The sequence below is a fragment of the Trachypithecus francoisi genome, unplaced genomic scaffold (genome assembly GCF_009764315.1).
Source record: "Trachypithecus francoisi isolate TF-2019V2 unplaced genomic scaffold, Tfra_2.0 Lachesis_group6, whole genome shotgun sequence".
NCBI lineage: Eukaryota > Metazoa > Chordata > Mammalia > Primates > Cercopithecidae > Trachypithecus > Trachypithecus francoisi.
Genome location: NW_022681471.1, coordinates 125,938,812 through 125,961,159, shown reverse-complemented (window position 1 = coordinate 125,961,159; position 22,348 = coordinate 125,938,812). Strand labels below are relative to the sequence as shown.

Here is a 22,348-nt window from a genome sequence, read left to right as displayed (position 1 = left end):
GGCTATACCCATTGTCTGTTGTCTATGGAACAGACTCTGTGTGGCCCATGGAGTGGGATTTGCTATGGCCCTTCAAGAACAGATTTGCAGGCCTAGCATGGTGGCTTATGCCTGTAATCCCAGCACTTTGGGAGGCTGAAGTGGGAGGATCGTTTGAGCCCAGAAGTTCAAGACCAGCCTAGGCAACATGGCGAAACCCTGCTTCTACAAAAAGTACAAAAATTAGCGGGGCATAGTGGTGCATGCTTGCAGTCCCAGCTACTTGGGAGGCTGAGGTGACAGGATCACTTGAGCTTGGGAGATAGAGGCTGCAGTGAGCCGTGATTGCACCACTGCACTCCAGCCTAGGCAACAGAGTGAGACCCTGTCCCAAACAAACAAACAAAAACACATTTGCAAACCTGGTTAAAATGATAAGGAGTCCAACAAAGCTTACATCTGTTGACTGCTCTGCCCGACTCCATGGGCTTTTCCAAGGGTCTGAGTAGGTGCACCAAGCTGTCCACCTAATTAATCACACCATCCTACACATTATTTGTCCCTTTTTTGCATGTAAGCACCAATCCCAGTTGCTTAAGCCTGCAGGGGGCATTTCCTTTAGTAGAAGATGCAGAGTGTAAAAACTCCAACCCATTTGCATCTTGCTTATTTCAGGTACATTTCTTTTCCTGTTTGTAATTCCAAAGTGTGGCTTCCTATCATGCCTTTTAAGGAACTATCTATTCCCATTGACTAGGAGATAAGTCTCTGTGTAGTGGAGGAACCAAACTGAGGAAGACTTCTCAAAATTGTTCCTTTTTTTCATACACTTTTTTGGGACAAGGTTTATAGCCAACTAAGAGGCAGTCTTCTATTTTTAATCTGTGATATTTCTGTAAAGTCATGTAATGTCATAACTGCAGTGTTTTCAAGTTGTTGTTTTTGCAAAGGGCTGTTCTCTGCAGTGAGGGCTGAATGTGACTTGTTAAAAAGTGAAATTCACATAGCATCCGTTTTCTCCATTAGCTTCTTTCATTTAAAGGACATCTTCAACATATCATTTAAGGGCAACACTTGGTTCATAGTGTTTAATTTGTTGTCAGGAGTGTCACCCTCAGAACTTCTTAATATACACACCCATCTCTACTGTGGGTACCTATATAATTTACATTTAACCTATTACTTTATTTTATTCATGAGGGTGATCTTAGGACCTGAGATAAATTTGAACAGGCTCAATACAAATCAGGTTATGTTTAAACCAGGAAGCAGACTTAATTCTATTTTTCTTGTATTGGGTTTTGTAGGAAATGGGGCATCGTGTTTTCTCTTTTGAAATTGTGTTTGAAGTGATATTTGCACGAAGAAGCAGCCTGTTTTCTATTAGACTAGTAAAGTGGGAATAGTAGAAAAGAGAAAGGCGGAATTTGGGCAGTATGACATGAAGATGTTGTTAAATAAGGTATGCATATAATTAAATGTGGCAAGAACAATGCTACTTAGATGTGGAAGCTGCTAACATATTTTAATGTTCTCTTTACAAAAAAAAAAAAATTAAGAATTTTAACATCTGCTAGAGCTCAATCTAGTCTGAATTTTTTTCTCATCTGACCTTTCTCATTTTTCCTTTCTCAAAACACACTTGCTCATTTAAAAATTCAGTTTGAGAACCAAGTAATATGTTTCCATTTAAGAAAGCCACAGATAATATTATGTTCCATTTGAAACTACAGCTTCACTCACTTGATACTTTTACTTGTATGACTATTTTAGTTCCTTTTAAAGAAATGGCTCAAATTTACCCTTTTGGGAGGGACTGGTGAAAACGTCTGCAGGTTCATCTTGGTTTTTAATTTTTGTGTGTTTTAATTGTGGTAAAAATACATAAAAGTTTCATCTCGCTTTTATGTTTGCTTTTAAGGTCTGAGAATATTAATAGAACAAAAGGAACACAACAGCATTCCAATGACCAGTGAGTGTAGCTATTCCCACTGTGTGATTATATTGTTTTTTTACAAGCCTACATATATGGCTTTACCTATATTTGAATATGTATTCTTACAGTGTAACTATAAAGCATTGTGCTCACTTAGTGGCACAGAGAGGTTAAGTTATTGACTGGGGGACACGGAGTCCTCAGCACGAAATTCTGGGATTTAGCCGAGGACAGCCTCACTCCAGGATCGTGCTACTTCTCAGAGTTTGCTAGCTTGCACTGTTAGAGTGTAATGTTTGGAAAACAAGGCCATACTGAAATCCAGAGGAGAGAAAGATGGCTTACACTAGGTATGAGTACAGTGTGGTTGAGATGTGCAAACAAGATATAGGTAAGGTAAAAGAAAATGCAAACTAGGCCAGGTGCGGGAACTCACGCCTGTAATCCCAGCACTTTGGGAGACTGAGGCAGGTAGATCACGAAGTCAGGAGTTCGAGACTAGCCTGACCAGGATGGTGAAACCGCTTCTCTACTAAAAATACAAAAAATTAGCTGGGCAAGGTGGCAGGTACCTGTAATCCCAGCTACTCGGGAGGCTGAGGCAGGAGAATCGCTTGAACCCAGGAGCAGAGGTTGCAGCGAGCCGAGATCATGCCACTGCACTCCAGCCTGGGCAACAGAGTGAGACTTTGTCTCAAAAAAAAAAAAAAAAAACAGCAAAAACAAAAAAGAAAATGCAAACTAGTAGAAGAATGAGTTACCTTTTTTTGGTTTTTTTATTTTTCATTTTAAGATAAGTCATGTGGTGTAATGGGAAGCTGATGGGACTTAGGGTCAGACCACCTGGGATCATTCCTAGATTCCAGTCTCCCTGGCAATGTAGTGAAAGGTCTTCTCGTCTTTGAGATGTCAGGGGACGGTGATGCAGTGGGGGCCAGAGTGTTAGGGAAGACTAAACTCATGTAACACTAAGCATGACGCACATGTTGCGTGTGTCTCTTTGTACCACGATACCCTTGGACATACATATTCCTGATCTGGTAAGATGAGATTCCATATGTTTTTTGTGACCTCAGCATCCCATGCCCAGACACTGAAGTCAAAGGGGACCATCAGAGTACCCTAGTAGTTTGGAAATTCTGATCACCAGTCAGCAAAGATATTTGACTGTTGGAAATGTTTTAAATGGTGAGCTCTCTTTTTCTGTTTCAAGATTCAGTCATCCTTTCTGACAGTAGACACAGAAGTCTTTTTGACAAAGGCAATGCAAGGCCCTGCACTGGCTGACACTCCATGCGGTATACTGTCCTTCCATGGCCTGTGCCGTTAGTTTACAGAGGTCAGTAATACCTGCCTGCCTCACAGGGTTTGTGTCCAAGTGCTTCATCGTGGTAGAAGTGGTTTTTAATGAAATAATAGATTTCTTGGTTTTGCTTCAAGTGAAATGCCTGAAGTGTTTGCTTTCCCAATGATTTCATGCTCTCAGCTGCCTTTTTGTGGCCATGGTCCATGAACATAAAGCAGCATCATGGCTATTCAGGCACATAAAAGCCAGATAGAAGAAAACCTCACTATTTAGCCATCGTGTCAGAGAGAGCCAAACTGCATGTCTTTCTGGGCCCTGGTTTTTAGGGGATTGAATGTCACCCAGACCTTGAGTCTTAGTTAATCAGTGTTGCATAGCAAGAAAGGGTACTGAGGAATCACAGTTCTTACAAGGGTGGCAACGTTTATTTTATGAATTGAAAAATATTCCTATTCAGCAACTGTAGTCACACAAAATTAGGCCTGATGTAAGGTTCCACACTTTTTAAAAAGCATTGTATATATTTAACTAGGATTCTGTAGTCATTTATATTAGGAATATTGTTGCTAGGTGTTTTGCAAGTTTCCGGTAGCTGTAGTGCAGCTAGGGAGGCATTTACATATTGAAGGCAGGATCCACCAATAATATGCGGATTTTAACAGTAATTAGGGTTTCTGGGAATTGCACAGGTTTCATTCTCAAAAAGTTAACTGAATTCCACAGATCAAAAGTGAAATTCATTCACTCATCTAACCATGCACTCTGTTGCTTTCTTGGTGAGAGGGATGACTGACCCACTTGGTCTTCATGGAGCTCGGTCTCCTCATCTATAAATAAGATATTAAGTGTTGACCTAAGAATCTATGAATCTGAATTTTACATAATGAGCGAGATGTACATGTGAGTGAAAAGCAAAACCCTGTGATAACTCATTTTTGTTTCAGCTACAATATTGTTTAGATACTGTGGACTAACTATAGCCAAGACGTATCTGAATCCAGAAAAAAGTATCATAGAAAATCCAAAAATTGGCCAGGCGCGGTGGCTCAATTCTGTAATCCCAGCACTTTGGGAGGCCAAAGTGGGCAGATCACGAGGTCAGGAGATCGAGACCATCCTGGCCAACATGGTGAAATCCCGTCTCTACTAAAAATACAAAAAAAAATGAGCTGGGCATGGTAGCGGGCGCCTGTAGTCCCAGCTACTCAGGAGGCTGAGGCAGGAGAATGGCGTGAACCCGGGAGGCGGAGCTTGCAGTGAGCTGAGATCACGTCACTGCACTCCAGCCTGGGTGACAGAGCGAGACTCTGTCTCAAAAAAAAAAAAAAGAAAAGAAAAGAAAAGAAAGAAAATCCAAAAATTAATTGAAGGCAGTTGCTTGTAGGTACAGCCCAAGTGATTGCATAAATTTTACACCAACTAAAAGTGTTAAAGAGTAACAAAATGAAGGGGTTAGAATGATTTGTGATGGATACATTGTGCTTTGGAAATTGTAAGACTTCCCCAATAATTGTGTTTCAGTTGCCCAATTCCTGTTTATTCTCATTGTACAGAAGTAAGTTACTACTCCCTTCAATATAAATTACTGTAAATTGTAGTTAATTGCTTTTGTCTAAAACAATGAGAGCACTCAACATGAAGCCAGAACTTGGGGTTCAAATCATACCACTTGTTAGCTGTGAAGCCAACCTAGATTGTTCACTTACACTCTTCAGAAAGCAGCCTTTTTATCTACAAAATGAGAAGAAACAGGGTTGATGGGATGGTTCAGTCATATAATGGACATAATATTAAATAGACTCTTTATTTCTGAATGGGAAAGTGAGGAGTTACTGCATTTAGAAGATGCATAACCAGCCTTGCTGTTCAAGAATGTTAGGAATGAAAACAGTTGATATGTGGTTCTCATGACTCAATTAAAAGATGCTATGTTTGTGTTAAAATTAAGAATACACCTGAACTGAACTTGTGGAAGAAGCTTAGAGCAGAGGCTGCCTGTGCATTAAGACTGAGAGGACTTGGAAAGAGAAGATTTTTAATGTTTTCCTTTTACATTAGGGTTTCCTAACTGTGGCACTGTTGACATGTAGGGCTGGAGAACTATCTGTGGGAGTCCATCCTGTGCACCGCAGGAGGTTCAGCAGCATCCCTGGGCATCCCCCGCTGGATGCCAGCAGCAGCCTCTCCTTATGGTGACCACATAAGTGTCTCCAGACATTGTTCAATGTCCCCTGGGGGGCAAAATCACATCTGCTTGAGAACCAGTAAAAATTTCCCCAATAAACATGTGTTACTTCTATAATTTTAATGGCAACTTAAAAAAAAAAAGATATCATTTCCAAACTGACAAGGTTAGTCGGTCCAGCTTCACATATTGAAGACTCAGAAGAGTTGGACTTTTTTTTTTTTTTTTTTTTTTTGGAGACAGTCTTGCTCTGTTGCCCCGGCTTGGAGTGCAATGGCGTGATCTCAGCTCACTGCAACCTCTGCCTCCTGGATTCAAACAATTCTCCTGCCTCAGCCTCCCAAGTAGCTGGGATTACAATCATGCGCCACCACGCCCAGCTAATTTTTGTATTTTTAGCATAGAGACAGGGTTTCTCCACGTTGGCCAGGCTGGTCTCAAACTCCTGACCTCAGGTGATCCTCCCATCTCGGCCTCCCAGAGTGCTGGGATTACAGGCATAAGGCACTGCACCTGGCAGACTTGGATGTTTTTTATGAGGCGTTTTGGGCTTGTGTTCTGAAAGCATCAGCTTAACAGAAAGTGATATTGCATGACTGCCCCAAGGACTCCTGGTGGCAGCTGTGAAAGTGTCCAGGGACCAACACCTGTGCTGAGGTTGCCCTCAGGCACCTGTGGGCTTGTCAGTGTGGCCATTCTGAGTAACCAAGACAAACCTGCTCTACTTGTGGAATCCGGCACTTCTTCTGCATGTTAGTTGTCTGGGGTCACCTCGATGATATGAGGAGGTTATCTATTCTGCTTTAGTAATGTGTTGGGAGTACACAGCTTAATCAATCTAATATGATATTGCTCTAAGGTAGGGCTCAGCAAACTACTGCACATAGGCCAACTGGCTTGCAGCCTGCTTTTGTAGGTAGTTTTATTGGAACACATACACGTCTGTTTGCATAGACACACCCATTTGTTTACAGATTGCCAGTGGCTTCCAGGTACAGGTGACTATGATGGCTGCGAAGTCCAAGATCCTTGCTGTTTGGCCCTTTAGAGAAAACGTGGACCTACCACTGCTCTATGGTTCTGGAACTTTCTCCCCTTCGGTTTCCATATCTAGGTATATCTCCCATCTGTTAATCTCAATTTCAGAAAGGGGGAGGATAGTAAACAGCATAGCCAAACAAAACAAATTGTGATAGAGAGCACTGTGACTATTTCAACTTTATTCAGTGCTTTTAGCGAGTGTCCGTGTGTTTCTCTGCATATCAGATGCATGGAATGTGTACCAGAGTGTATTTATGAAAATGCCTGGCTCATGTACTTGTTCACGAAAGAAGCAAAACACCATCGTTTTCCTTGATTTAAAAAAATGGTAGCAGCAATCGCGCTGGAGAACTTTGATAGAACGTGACAGTTGTGTGTAGGATATTGGACCAGACAGGCTGTTGGGGCCAGAGTTTGAAGAGGGTTTCTCAAGAAACAGACTGTACTAGGATTACATGGGAAGTGAGTGTGGAGTACCTCAGGATTGCTGATTGCCGGTTGTATGGGAGTGAGGGGCAGGATGGGGTTCAGTGGGGAGCTTTCTGGAAAGCCAGTCCTGCTCTTCCCTGCATGTCTACTACCCCCGTCCAAGCACTTCCTTGGCTCTAACATGTCCTCATGAGTAGGGCCCATGAGTTCCTGGTGTTATCTTCTGGAGAATTTAATACAGGGTTCAGGATATTCGTAAGTCCCATAAAGGTTTTAAGTGAACAGCTGAATGGCAACCTCAGTTTGATGATGCTCTGTCTCCTGGAGGGGCCTAATGTCTAGCTGTCTCCAGTCTCTTTCCAACAGACCAGCAGCATCATGTTGTGTTAAGTTCACTTATGAATTCTCTACCAAAGGCATCTGCACTTAGTGTCCAGAAATCACTCGATGTTTTGTTTCTTCTTTTATATTTTCTTTGCCTCCGAATATCTTCCACAGATTCCCTAAGGAGGTAAGGAATTGTGAAGGAGAGAACTGTAAGCTGAATAGAATACAGTCATCCCTCGGTATCTGTGGGTATTAGTTCCAGGACCCCTGCATATACCAAAATCCGGGAGGCGCAAGTCTCTGATATAAAATACTGTCCTATTTGCATATAAACTATGCACATCTTCTTGTAGACTTTAATCATAGGTTACTTGAAATACCTAATACAATGTAAATGCTATGTAAATAATCGTTATATTGTTTTTAAAATTGTTTTTATTGTATTGTTTTTATTTTTTTTTTTTTTAATATTTTTTCTTTCTTTTTTTGACGCAGGGTCTTGCTAAGCTCACTGCAGCCTCTTTCTCCTGGGCTCAGGTGATCCTCCCACCTCAGCCTCCCAAGTAGCTGGGACTACAGGCGTGAGCCACCATGCCCAGCTAATTTTTGTATTTTTTTGTAGAGACTGGGTTTTACCATGTTGCCCAGGATGGTCTTGAACTCCTGGCTCAAGCAGTCCTCCCGCCTTGGCCTCCCACAGTGCTGGGATTAGAGGCGTGAGCCACCACACCTGGCCTTAAAAATATTTTCAATCCTTAGATACAGAATTTGTGGATACAGAGGGGTGACTGTTCATATTTTCAAAAACTATATATCAACAACATATAATCAATATATAACACATATAAGATATATGGATAATATATATACATATATTCAGTAACAGCATATGCGTGTATTCAAAGTAATAGGTTTGTTATAGACAGCATAGAGAAGACTCTGGCTTTTTAAGTCCAGTTTCACAATCTCGGCCTCTTATTTATTTTGCTTTTATTTTTATTTTATTATTGAACTTTTAGGTTCCAGGGTACATGTGCAGGTTTGTTATATAGGTAAACTCGTGTCATGGGGGGTTTCTTGTACAGATTATTTTGTCACCCCAGTATTCGGCCTAGTACCCAATAGTTATCTTTGTTCCTCTCCCTCCTCGCACTCTTCACCCAGCAGTAGCCCACAGTGTCTGCTGTTCCTGTCTCAGCCTTTTCGCTGGAGTGGTTATACCATTTACCACTTGCTCTTTGTACCACTTACTGTGTTTCCTTGTTCCTCTGTTCCTGTGTGCTTTTGCATAAATTGGAGCTTTTTCGTGACTATACTTTTCAGTAAGCTTATTGGCAATAACTCATTGCTTTATTTTTTAGGGTGTTGCTCTAGTGTTGACAGTTTTCATGTTTAACCTTATCACAATCTATGTTTGAAAGATATTTTACTTCACATATGAGAGCCTTACAACAATGTGCTTTCATTGTCCTTCCATTCTTAGTTCTTTGTGCTGCATTTGCCGTACATTTTACTTCTATACGTGTTACAAACACCATAATACATCGTTACTAATTTTGTACTAAGAAGTCAATTACATGGAAAATAATTCTTTTAAAGAGAATAAAATATTTTTATGTTTATATTTACTGTTTCTGCCACTCATCATTTCTTTGTGAGAATCCGCATTTTCCAGCTGAAGTTTTTCTTCCCCTTCATGGAATCCCTTCAGTCTGTCTTGTAATGCAGGTCTACAGGCAGTGAATTATCTCTGCTTTTGTTTGGTAAAGTCCTTATTTGCCATCATTTTTTGAAAGATATTTCATCTGAGTATAGAATTTTGCATTGATACATCCTCTCAATTCTTTAAAGATTTCATTGTCTTCTGCCTTGCATAGCTTTTGACAAGAAGTTTGCAGTTTTTACTATCATTTTTCCTCTGGATATAACTTTTGGGTTTTTTTTCTGGCCGCTTTTAAGAGTTTGTCACTGATTTTTAAGAAATTGATTGTGTCTTGTTGGGGTTTTCTATTTCTTGTTGGGGTTTATCCTGCTTGGGGCTTGTTTAGCTTTTTGAGTCTGTTTTACTTTTCTTAACTGAGAGTTTCACAACTTTACTTGATCTTGGGATCCTTAAAATGCGTTTTTGGTTTTTGTGGTTTTTTTTGAGACAGTCTGGCTCTGTCACCCAGGCTGGAGTGGAGTGGCTGCGATCTTAGCTTACTGCTACCTCCGCCTCCCGAGTTCAAGCAATTCCCGTGCCTCAGCCTCCTGAGTAGCTGGGACTGCAGGTGCATGCCACAATACCCAGCTAATTTTTTTGTATTTTTAGTAGAGATGGGGTTTCGCTCTGTTCGCCAGGCTGGTCTCGAACTCCTGGCCTCAAGTAATCTGCACACCTCGGCCTCCCAAAGTGCTGGGATTACAGGCGTGAGCCACTGCGCCCAGCCAGAAATGTGTTTTAAGTAACATATTTTATCATCTCAGTACTAGTGTTTTATTAATGAACACCAAACCCAGTGAGGGAAACACTGATGAAAACCAGTGTTATTATTTTTACATATTTTTATAACTCCATATTGGCTCCTTGGACCTTTTAGAGTTGGGTTACCAGAAAGCAATTGGGCATTTGCCTGGTATTGTGTAGAGGGTATGCGAACACGATTAGCTTGTGGAAAAGATATCAGTAACAATTGCCAGCGTAACCGCCAGCTTTACGGGAGTGCTCCAGTAGTAACCTATTTCCTTGTTTCAGCTATAAAAGCTATTACCACAATCTATCTCTCTCATTTTGTACAGTAATGATCCATGAACATACTAAAGGGAAATTGATGGCATACCCAGGATTACCATTTACAGATGGCAGTACTGAAATGTTAATTTCAAAAACATTCAAACTCTAGTTTTCTTCTGTAGACATAGGACAAGCAATTTTTATCATTTAATCATGCAGACTTGGGTTTAAAAGAAAACTCTTTTAAGATATTCTTTGGTTTTTATTTATAGCCTTCTAGTTTGCTTATAACATATATGCTTATTTTTAAAGAACATTAAAGGTTAGGCCTAAGGAATTCGTGTGCAAAATTGGTCATTGATTATTAAGAAAAAATACAGAACATTTTTTCGATGTCATAGATATAACTTTAAAAGGGAAGGGGACTCTTCAGAGTTGCCTCTGAGGAGCACATATAAAAAAGAAGGGCAGAGGTTTACTACAGTGGCAAAAAATAATCCACCTAGATCAAGACTATTCCAAAAGTGAATTTAAAAAGAAAAAAAGATGAGATGGTAAGATATGAAGAAATAATGAATGCATTGTGACTTTCCACCTCCCCATACCCATTTTCATAATTTGGTGACTAGAAGAGAAATGAGGATGCTGGCCCGATTTTGATTCCCAATGGATGACGCTCACACAGAACTGCCCTGCTTCTTGACACTGTTATGATATTAAAAGTAACGTGTATTTTTATAAGTTATTACCATCTTGGCACACTTGCATTCATTTTAGTCAAGTACTGTCACCTTTAGATTTCAAGCTTGCAGTCTTAAAAAAATACATGTTGGAGAACACATAGTCTTCTAACAGTAAAATCTCAGCGTATTAGAATGTTTAGTGACTGAGGTATTCAGAGTCAGTCAAAAAAGTATCTTTAGGATTTCAGCATGTGGAGATGGCTTTCATAGACATCTCCTGGGACACTCAGGCAAGCCCTAGCACGTTGAGCATGGAGTATCCTCATCTGCATGGGCACTTAGACACCTGGACAAGTCCTTTAGCAGTAAGGCGGGATGGAGGGGTTCACAGGATACGTGCAGCCCAGAGCTGGGAGGAAATCATGAGGACCAACTGGCCATTTATCGTACAGATGCACGACTGGCTGGTATGGCCTGAGATGTGGCAGTGAAGATGCACCATGAGGTTGTGGGAGGTGGGATTCATGGTAAATCCTAAGTTTTTCATCTTTGCACTCACGATGCACAATAGCTGATCAAAGCTTTTAGCAAACTCTGCAGCAAATTAAAAGGCGGCAGAACCTCATGGTGACAACTGCAAACCCTGGAGCCAGGCTGCAAGCATTCACACCCCAGCTCCACCAGTCCCCAGCCCTGGGACCTGGACATGCAGCTACATGTCAGTACGTCAGTTCCCTCTGTATGAGAACGGGATAGTAACCCCACTCCCTCACACGCTCCTGTACACATGGAAACCACCACTGCCATCTGACACAGTATATGCTGTAGAAGGACTTAGTGTGCTAAGCACATTAAATATTTAAAATTATTAATTAGATGGATTAAATAAGCTCAAAGCTCTCAGAAGAGAGCCAGGCATGTAACAGGTGCAATATGCATGTTAGCTATTATTATTATTTAATAGAGATGGGGTCTTGCTATTTTGCCCAGACTGGTCCTGAACGCCTGGCCTCAAGTGATCCTCCCACCTCAGCCTCCCAAAGTGCTGCAATTACAGGCATGAGCCACTGCGCCTGGCCTATTATTTTTTAATAACGTTATTTAACCTGGTGTTGCCAATTGTTTTGAAGTGTGGAGCCGTTTTTCAGATGACACATACTAAACATCTACTAAACAGCCTGAGAAATGGCACTCTGAAGAGCAGGCCTTGGCAGACACTCCCTACTCCCTCTAAAACTCCAGTCAGTTGGCTTCCAAGTTCACTTGGTTCTCATTTTTCCTGGCAACAACTCTGCAAATTATTACCCCCATTTGATGAGGTGCTGGCTGAGAAGGCCCCTTGCCCAGGTATGTTTCCAGCCTGCCTGTGACAAGGTGTTAGATTCTGAAAGCCGGAGTGCTGGCCTCAGTTAGCTGAGTGATACCAGCATGGGGGTCTTTCAAGGCTGCAGGCAAGATGTCCGCCCACCTAAAGGCGGGGTGGGGGCTGGAGGGGCCGTGTTCTGGCGCCTCCCTCCTGTGGCTGCTGAGTTGGTATGGCTGTAGGCAGGGGACCTCAGTGTTGTACCGTGCTGGCCTCACCATGAGCACCCAAAGGAATTTTATCATACAAATTTGATTCTGTTGTATGAGGAGATGCCAGTAGCACCTCCACTTCCAGTTGGGACACCCCAAAATACCTCCAGACATTGCCTAATATCCCCTGGGAGATGGCGGGGGGTGTGGGGAGGGGGCGGCAGCGGGCACTGTCACCCCTGCTCCAGAACACTGTATTAAAATACAGAAACGTGATGCCAATCCCATGCTGTTATTTGGGATTAAATGTGTAGTACATATGCTTCTGAGTGGGAAAACTTTGCTCCAAGCGGAAAATGGTGCATCCTTTGTTGTCATTGGGCAAATGTTTGGTAGGGATTTGATCTGTGTAGAGGAATGCTCAGTCTGCAGTGGCAGCCAGGTAGTGAGCGTGTGCAGCCTTGCACACAGCACGAGCCTGTCAGACAGACAGTGCTTGCCAAGCAGGGCTCTGGCATGCGGTCGTTGTTGGCTATGGCTCTTCCATGGGCAGGCTCCCGGCTCCTCCTTGCAAATCCATCCCCTTTGTTGGCCACCCTGCCTGCTGGCCCTAGGCCTTCTGCTCCTTTCCCCAGGTACTGACTCTCTCCAGCTTGGCCTCTCTCCGCCCATCCTGTGGACCTTTCATTCCTGGGGAGGAGAAGACTCAGGTAAAGAAGGGTCAAGGCAGAACGATGCCAGGCAATTCCACTGCTAGCCGTTGCCCCAGGAACATGAATGTTCATAGCTGCATGGTTGACCCAAGCCAGGTGCCTGTCAGCCACTGCCTGGAAAACACAATGTGGTCCAGGCACGCAGTAGCATAGTATTCAGCCATAAAAGGAGTGAAGCCCTGGAACGTGCTACAACATGGATGCTCCGGGAAAACATGTTCAGTGAAAGAAGCCAGATGCAAGAGGTCACATATTGTATGATCTCATTTAGTGCCCCAAATAGGGAAATTCATAGAGCCAGAAAGCATTCTGTGGTCACCAGGCCAGGGGGAGGAGGGAATGGGAGTGACTGCTTAGTGGGCACCAGTACTCCTTTCCAGGTGATTGAAAATGGTTTGGAACTTGACATAGGTGGTGGTTGCATAACATCTGAATGTACCACTAAATTGTACGCTTTAATTTGACCGGGCTTGGTGGCTCACACCTGTAATCCCAGCACTTTGGGAGGCTGAGGCAGGAGCATCACTTGAAGCCAGGAGTTTGAGACCAGCCTGGGCGGCATATCAAGACCCCCATCTCTACTTTTTTTTAAAATAAGAATTTTTTAAAAGAAAAACAATAAAATGGTTAATTTTATGTTGTTATTTTACTCCAACTGAAAACAAGGCAAAAAAAAAAAAACAACCATGTATGGTCCAGGGGAATGTCTATATTGGGCCTGAAGTGTGCTATTCTGGTTTTTCTTAGGTGAATGGGTTCTGAAGGCTGTGTCAAAAGGGGAGCCTTTAAAGTTGCTAATTCTTTCCTGATAGGAAAAGAATATAATTTCTCAAAATGACTGCTTTCAAGGAATGCCCCTTTCTAAATTTGAAAACATAGTATTAAAAAGAAGAGTTTCTCAGTGCTTTAGATTATTATTTCTTGTATTCAACTTAAAAATCCCTTACAGTGGTTTTACAAATCTGCAGAGGAATTCACAAAGCATGATTGAAAAGTGATGTACAGGATTTATAACTGACTGGGAACAAACCAGCTGATTTGCATATAGGATGAAATTTAGCTGAGGGTGCTATTGAGTTTAGACAACATTTGGCTGGACCTTTGTAACTCTTCAGCTCTGTGAAACAATAGTTGTGTGAAGAATTAAAAGGTGAAAAATGAACTATATGTGACTGGCTCACATATGCCTAGGTCTGTTTCCAGGCACAACGAGCAGTGACATGATGGTGTCGGTGAGGCACCAGTTCAAGGAAATATACAAAGGCTGCCTGCTCATAAATACACAATGGAGTGATAACTGGTGCTTACCCTTGGAGATCTAGAATTCTAAAACATCAGAAAACAATTAACAGACCGTTCTGTGTCCTTTTCTTTAAAACTATCTCTTGACATTTTCGTGCTTACCCCAAGAACATCCTCAAAGATGCCAGTAAAAATAACTCCACAGGAGTCTTTCTGAATTCCAATATCCATGGGAAAATGCTGCATTTTCTTCTGATTTTTCACAATAGAATTAAGGCAGACATCATGAAGAAATGAATGTGTAGAGGACTTCCAAAGTTTATATTAACATGTGTAATCAGCAACTGTAATGTTTTGAATGATTATGTATGGTCCATCCTTCATTCATTAAGCTAACTTCTATCAAGTATGTGTTATGTGTCAAGCCTGGACTGTAGAAATGAACTTGAAGAAGAAAGGACTCTTCCTCCTGTCCGGGTAGGAAAGGTGTGATGTGTGTTATGGATGATGTGACAAAAGGAAACACTGGATACCATGAGGAAAATTGAGATCATCACCCAGGGATTCTGTATTCTACTTGGGGAATAGGCTAAACATCAAAATACAGCCATTTGAGACCAAGGCAGGCGGTAGTCCCAGAAGGGTAGCTGTCAGATCCCCAAGAGCATCGGGGGTTCCAGGTTCCTTTTGTGTTACTATCCTGCCTTCCTAAAGGTCAGACAGGCTCTCCAGCAACCCCCATGACCACAAGTTGTGCACATCCTTCCCCAGCTCTTTTCACCTACCATTGGCAAGAACTCAGTAGTGGAAAAGAGAAATTTTGAGGGAGGAGCAGGCTGGTAAATTTGCAGTTTCTAAATTATTTTGCATTTTATTTGATTACAGTGTTTGAATTCAGTTTTTTGAAGAAATGTATGTGGCACCAGAAGCTCTATTCTAACCTACTTTCTGTGGAGAAGCAGGTACATGCTGTGTTGTATCAGCTTAGAGAGCCCCTTCAAAACCTCTCCGTGTTCAGTGTGGAGGGACTGTCACTATACATGCATGGCACACCACGCCAAGAGCAGAGGACTACCAGAAAATTAGAATCCTTTTACATTTGTCACATATCAGCATTTATTTAGTTGTAAAAATAAAGAGCATATGGCATTTGTTAAAATCGTTTTGCATTTCACACAAATATTTGGCAATAAGTAAACTTTCTTGCCAGGCTTGTTTATTGTGGTTCTATTTGTGTACTAATAATGGGAAAATCAGTAATGACCAGGTGTTGGAAGGTCTGATTTCTCATTTAAATATATTGTTTCTAGCAATAAACTAATTATTTTTGACATGTTTCATACCAGAAGAATGTTATTAACCGAAATCATAATTCCTGTTTTTGTGTTGATCACACACAGATGATAAGTTAATTATACTTATTGAATTTAACAACATATATAAGAGATAATCTCAAATTTCAAGACTCTCATTTGTGGGTTACCATCTGTTTTGGACCAAAGAATAGGAATTTGATTGCAAGCTTTCTTCTGAACAGCTTGTAATAAGAGCTGTTTGTATATTAATTACTTATTGAATTATCGTGGTTTTAATGTTTTAATTTACAAGCAATTTGGAACTTATTGTGGTGACATCTGCTCATATTTTGATACTTTATGGTATTTAGCAATTTCATCATAAGGCTATTTTTTCCCCTGGTAATTTATAACCCAATCCTGAAAACAGTAATTTGGTCTTTCCAGCTCACTATAAGGAGTATTGTCCTGTTTCATCTCAACTGCAAATTTTTTTCCATAATTAAAAGTATATTTTATAAGCAAAATCAAGATTCCTTTGTGCCTGCTTCCCTGGTGCCCTTTCATTTCTATTCAGAGTTTCACTCTCATTATTTTACTTCAGTGGTAGATTTTTTACAAATTGCCCTGGTTATTACTTTCATCTTGAATATCCTTATGGTTTTTGTTTTCAATGTACTGTAATGCATTTTAGAGGCCTGTGAACCTGCTTGTAGATTTTTTTAAATCTCCTTCCTTTAAACAACATAACTATAAACATGACTCCGTGGCAATAATTTACTTGAATTTCCTTAAAACACCTGAGTTTCTATATAAACTCCCTAATAAGAAACACCTTCACTCATAGCTTCACTTCTGGACTTCAATTGTATTAAACCTGGTACCTTTTTATTATCACTTAAGACTATTAAATAAGAATTTAGAGAAAATGGTGGACATTTAATTTACTTAGTTCTTGAATTTGTAGAGGATAGAGGATAATTTATACTCTCTAGGAGGCTGGAATCATTCACAACCAAAGAAATTTTATAAGGTAAATATCATTAGGTAAATGGTTTATTGATTAGTATTTATAGTGACTGAGAAATAGAAACAATTTTTGATATAAAGGATTATCATTTTATGAGCTATAAACCTGGCTTCCTCATAAATCAGTGCAAATGGAACCCTTGTGAAACAAAGGTCTGCAAAAAGTAAATGAAAAGTTGAGATGTTAGTGGGTGCCTTTGGTTTTCTTGATTTTAGGGGAGCCAGAGGAGAAAGGATTCTGACCCGTTTGTGTGTTTTTATGAGCACAGTACATGAGAATGCGTATGTGCACACAAATGTGCCTGCCAGAGTTATTGGAAAGCTAGCCCAAGCGATGGGGAATGTTTAGCTAAAGCGTGTTGTCTTCTCCCGAGGGTGTGCACAGGTTCATGTATCAGCTGCATCAGGCCCTGTTCCAAAAACAGTGGTATTTCAGGGGAACCTTAATGTATCTTTACATGTAATTTAAGATTAATTTAAATCTTTAAATTATCTTTAATAATAACAGTAGCAATAGCTGAGCTAACATGAATTTTATCTATTTTGAGACACTTTTATTCAGAACTTCTACATGCATAATAATGCCTGACCGGCCACTTTTAATTTCTCCTTTTTTTCACTTTGCAAACAAAACCTTACAATCTGTGCTATGGACTAAGACGGAAAATAAGAACCAATAAAATGTGTGTTAAGTTTGAATTAGGATGAAAAAAAAACCTAAAGGAACCGGATGGGTGAGCGGTAAACACACCCCAGCGATTTTTAAGTCTTTTGTTTTAAACCTTTCCCTTTCTGCCTAGGCTGGTCTCTGCAGACGCCTTGCCATTTCTGTGACCGGATGCTGGGAAGCCTGCTGGTCAACAGGTCCACACATGAAGTCATCATAAGGTAAGCAGCCCCAGCGTGCCATTGGATCCTTGTCCTTGTACCTGAAATCCGTTTGAGGAGCAGAACTGCATTTTCCCAAAACAGAACCCCTTTTGCTTTAAATGATGTTTTCAGGGGAAGTGCCCGGTCTTTCTCCTTACTGAAGGTTGAAGGTAGTAGACAGACAATCATTAAATCATTGTGAGCTGCATAGTCAATTCCAAATGAGAATTTGCCTTTTTACTGACTTCTGGGAATTTGGGGTTGTGTTTTTTTGTTTTGTTTTGTTTTGTTTTGTTTTGTTTTGTTTTGTTTTGTTTTGTGTGTGTGTGTTTGTTTGTTTGTTTTGAGACAGAGTCTTTGCTCTGTCACCCAGGCTGGAGTGCAGTGGTGCGATCTCAGCTCACTGCAACCCCCGCCTCCCAGGTTCAAGCGATTCTCCTGCCTCAGCCTCTCAAGTAGCTGGGACTACAGGCACCTGCCACCACACCCGGCTAATTTTTAAAACAGTTTTAGTAGAGACAGGGTTTCACCATGTTGGCCAGGCTGGTCTCGAACTGAGCTCAAGTGATCCGCCCACCTCGGCCTCCCAAGTGCTGGGATTACAAGTGTGAGCCATTGCATCTGGCCTGCCTTCTGAGAGTTTTGGATCCTGAAGGAACTATAACAAATTTTTCTGGGTCTTACCAGGTGAGGATGACACCTTCTAAAATCAACCTATCTTGTCAACATTATGAATTACAATTATGTAGACAAGTTAATTATAATTGGGTGCATGAGTATAGATTTTATTTGGCTCCTATATCTTAATTCTATGCTTTATCAGTTTCTTAATATGATCTGTGTCTGTCTCCAAATTGATTTGCTAGTTAACTTTGAAACTTACTAGAAAATCATGGAGATTGCTATGTGTAAATCTGGTGAGATGCTAAGGTTTCCTGACTAGCAAACCAATTGTATGTGCACAGGTGTCAAGAGTTGAGAAGCCCATAGCCCAAACTAGAACTGAGACCCATGCCTCAAAAGTTCTGTAAAAGTTACCTTATGACCTTCGGTACATGGGAATTTAGTTTCGTTTTACTTAATTGTTATTTAATTTTCTGTTTCTTTCTCTAATGCCTTTTTAGTTTTTTTAAAAAAACAAAAACCTATAGAACTTGGGCAATTTTAAAGCATAAAGATAGAATTTTGAGAAAGCTTTTTGATTTACTATTTTAAGAGAACCAACTAGAACTAAAATGATAGACTTAAATTAATTAAAATAAGCAGCTTACTGTTCGAAGTACTTTTGTTTAAAGCCAGACATACACATATGTAGATTGTTTTAACAAGTTACACATGTATAAATATTTTAATGAAAAGTGTAGTTTGTTTATAAACACAAAATTTGTAATGTATTAGTGAATTTGAATTTTCTGACTGGCTCTTACACTCAGTATGTTTTCAAGGTTCATGTGCATTGTGGCATGTGCCATTTCTTTTTATGTCGGAATATTCCATTGTGTGGCTAGATTATGGATAGAACGTATTTGATTCATGCATCAGTTGATGGAAATTGGGGTTGTAGTTCTCTTTTGGTTGTTATTAAAAATGATGTCACACACACACACAAAAATGATGTCACGAACACACATACACAAGTTTTTTTGTGTGGACATATGTTTCATTTCTCTGTGGCATTTACTTAGGAGTGGGTCATATGGTACCTCTGTTGAACATTTTGAGGAACTGAATTTTTCCAAAGTGACTGTTACACCAGTCAATATTTTTCGAAATGCCGTTGAACCATATTTTAAATGTCAGAGGGAAGATGGGAGGGGATCTTTATCTCATCAGTGTTTTGAGTGGGTTTTATTTCAGTACTTTGGGAACATAAGCTTCAGTTTCATTGAATCCAGCACACATTGAATTTCTCCTGTGCGTGAGGTATCTGTGTTTGGCTTTCTACATGACTGAGTGTTTTTGTAGCCTTTGATAACTTGTGCAGCTATAGTTCATCGGTAAGGTTGGGAATAACCTATATAACATACTATTTCTGCCTATGTTGCGTGCCGCACCTCAGAAAGTGAGGGCTCATAATGGTTTCCTTGAGGTGTGTGTGGTTTCAACACATGTCCTCCTTTCAAAGGCATCCATCACAGACCTTGGTGATAGTGTTTTTTGTAGTTGGTATGATTATGAGGAATGCTCACATTCAGGGGCGTTCACTGTTGAAGTTCTCAGGCAGGAAGATTCCAAGCCGAGAAGGGACTAGGCAGTTGTTCTCGGATGTAGAGGTGGGAAAACCTGTGGCAGAGCAGGAAGGACTGAGAGCAGGCTCAGCAAGCATGTTCTGTGATGGGCCTGATAGTTAGGGGCTTAGGCTTTGCGGGCCAGGCGGTCTGTGTTGCAACTGCTCTACTCTGCCATTGCAGTGTGAAAGCAGTGTAGGCCCTACGGAAATGAAGGAACATGGCTGCGTGCCAAGAAAACCTTTATTTATAGACACTGATACTGGGCTGCAGTTTGCTGACCCTAACCTAGAGGAACACAACTGTTTTCTTTCCACCTTTTCTAATTGTGGCCTTTTGAGTTGGAGGCCACCTGGAGGGTGAGGCTCCAAGAGGCCCACCCAGGGGCCATGATGTGATGAAGACAGAATCTAAATTGTGGTCACATAGCGAAGGCACTGCAGGTATTTGGGGCTCAGGACTTTTACATAAGGAATTTGAGGGCCTTTCTGCCACATAAGAGGGAGTGGCTCTGGGCCTGTGTAACTACCCTAGCTTGGGTTCTCACCCTGGGGGAGTCTCCACCCCCAAGGTACCTGGGAATGTGTGGAGACATTTCTGGTTGTCACCAGAGGGGTAGTGGGTGCTACTGGCATCTAGTGGGTAGAGGCCCAGGATGCTGTCAAATGGCCCGCAGTTTACAGGACATTCTCCCCAACCCCTAAATGTCAATCGTGAGGAAACTTGAGGAGTCCTGCTCACCGCTGCTTCAGTCAGCACTTTATTTTGTACTTGTTGTCAGTCATACGGCTGTGAAATTATAGGCTATTGGGGCATTTCATTACAAAATTTAGTACCTGTGTTTGCTGACATAAACATGAGGATGGTTGGACTCTCATCTACTATTTGGGGTTCATGATGCTTTTAGTTTTTTCCTTTTTTAAAAACGTCTTTGTCATTTATTTAAATATAAGTCTCAAAAGTTGACACAGGCCAGGCTCAGTGGCTCACACTTTGTACTCCTAGCAATTTAGGAGGCCAAAGCAGGAGGATCACTTGAGGCCAGAAGTTTGAGACCATCCTGGGCAACATAGTGACACCCCCATCTTTACAAAAAAATGAAAAAAATAATAATTAGCCAGAGGTGGTAACACATACCTGTAGTCCCAACTGCTCAAGAGGTTGAGACAGGAGAATCGCTTGAGCCTGGGATGTTGAGGCTTCAGCGAGCTATGATTGCGCCACTGCACTCCAGCCTGGGCAACACAGTGAGACCCTGTCACTAAAATAGAACACAATGCTGATATAACACCAAGATTTATATGAGATCCAGTCCACGTTGGGGGATGGGGCACCGCCTGCCTTTCTATCTATAGAGTAAGCTTCAGAGTTTATTTTTCACAACTTCACAGGCCACATCATATGTGTAGGTGAACCCACTGCTGACTCCATCTACTGCCAGAAAGAGACTCATCATGGTCAAATTAAATTCTTCATATGTAGGTGAAAAATCACAGTGTCTATCATGACCAGAGTGCATGTATTCCCGAAATTTGTTTGAAGGCCCAGTGCACATTGTGTAGAAACTGTATTCAATCTATCTTAAAGATAATTAAAATCCATAAATTAATTTCTGGCTGGAAAATAGGTCATAATGGCTGTGGATATCAGAAGTGCTAGGTTAAAGACCACGGTCAGCAGGAAAATAGGATGAGCTCCTGCTCTGTGGAAGCAGTAGCATCAGTGCCTTCCAAGGCAGTCTGCTCTGAAGTCTTGGGCACGTGCATCTGTGTTGAGCTGCGGCCAGAGGAGGAGGAGATGAAAGGAGGACGGTGCTCTTTTTCTTACGTGCATTGTCCGGCTCCTGTGATGTGGATTTCCCTGGTAGTAGCTTGCTCTTGCTAGGTGGAGCATTTTCAAGAGGGCTTCCTTCCTGTCACCACAGCATCTGCCATGGACGTGCATGTGGGCTTTGGATGAAAGCCCCAGCCAGCCACTAATTAACCCAGAAGGGTGGCAGGGCACAGGAAAGTCCTTTTCTGAATGCCTCATCACGGGGATTTTTTTTTTTTTTTTTTTTTTGAGATGGAGTCTTGCTCTGTCATCCTGGCTGGAGTGCAGTGGCACAATTGGGTCACTGCAACCTCCGTTTCCCAGGTTCAAGTGATTCTCCTGGTTCAGCCTCCTGAGTAGCTGGGATTACAGGCGCATGCCACAACACCCAATTAATTTTTTTTGTATATTTAGTAGACATGGGATTTCACTATGTTGGCCAGTCTGGTCTCAAACTTCTGGCCTCAAGTAATCTGCCTGCCTCAGCCTCCCAAAGTGCTGGGATTACAGGCTACCATGTCCCACCAGGGGTGATTTTATTCTGTGAAAAGCGGCATTCCTTTTCTAACACAAAACCTCTCCTCTGCTCTGCCCTCCCAACCCTGTAGCCTCATTTCCTGTGTAGTTGTTTTCATACTGATTATCTCTGAAGACATTGCCAGGTTGTTTTTGTTTGTTTTGAGACAAGGTCTTGCTCTGTCACCCAGGCTGGAGTACAGTGGCGCGATCTCGGCTCACTGCAGCCTCCGCCTCCGAGGTTTAAGCGATTGTCGTGCCTCAAACTCCCGAGTAGCTGCGAATACAGGGGTGTGCCACCACACGTAGCTAATTTTTGTATTTTTTGTAGAGATGGGGTTTCACTGTGTTGCCCAGGCTGGGCTCGAACTCCTGGACTCAAGTGAGCCACCATGCCCAGCCAACATTGCCAGGTTTTCTTTACATTTTAATAAATATGAAAATAGTCCATGTTCAGAGTAGAAAATACACAATATGTAGAAAGATACACGTGCAATTGGGAGCCGTGCTTTTCCCACACAGCCCCCTG

At 41.5% G+C, this 22,348-nt stretch overlaps 1 protein-coding gene across 1 annotated transcript in view; it reads left to right on the top strand.

Annotated features, from left to right (window-relative positions):
• The window catches only part of TBL1X (transducin beta like 1 X-linked), a 259,944-nt gene that overhangs the window by 159,763 nt on the left and 77,833 nt on the right, over positions 1–22,348 (top strand). The window contains 1 exon segment of the mRNA XM_033201595.1: positions 17,194–17,281. The gene's annotated coding sequence lies outside the window, so the exon portion shown is untranslated.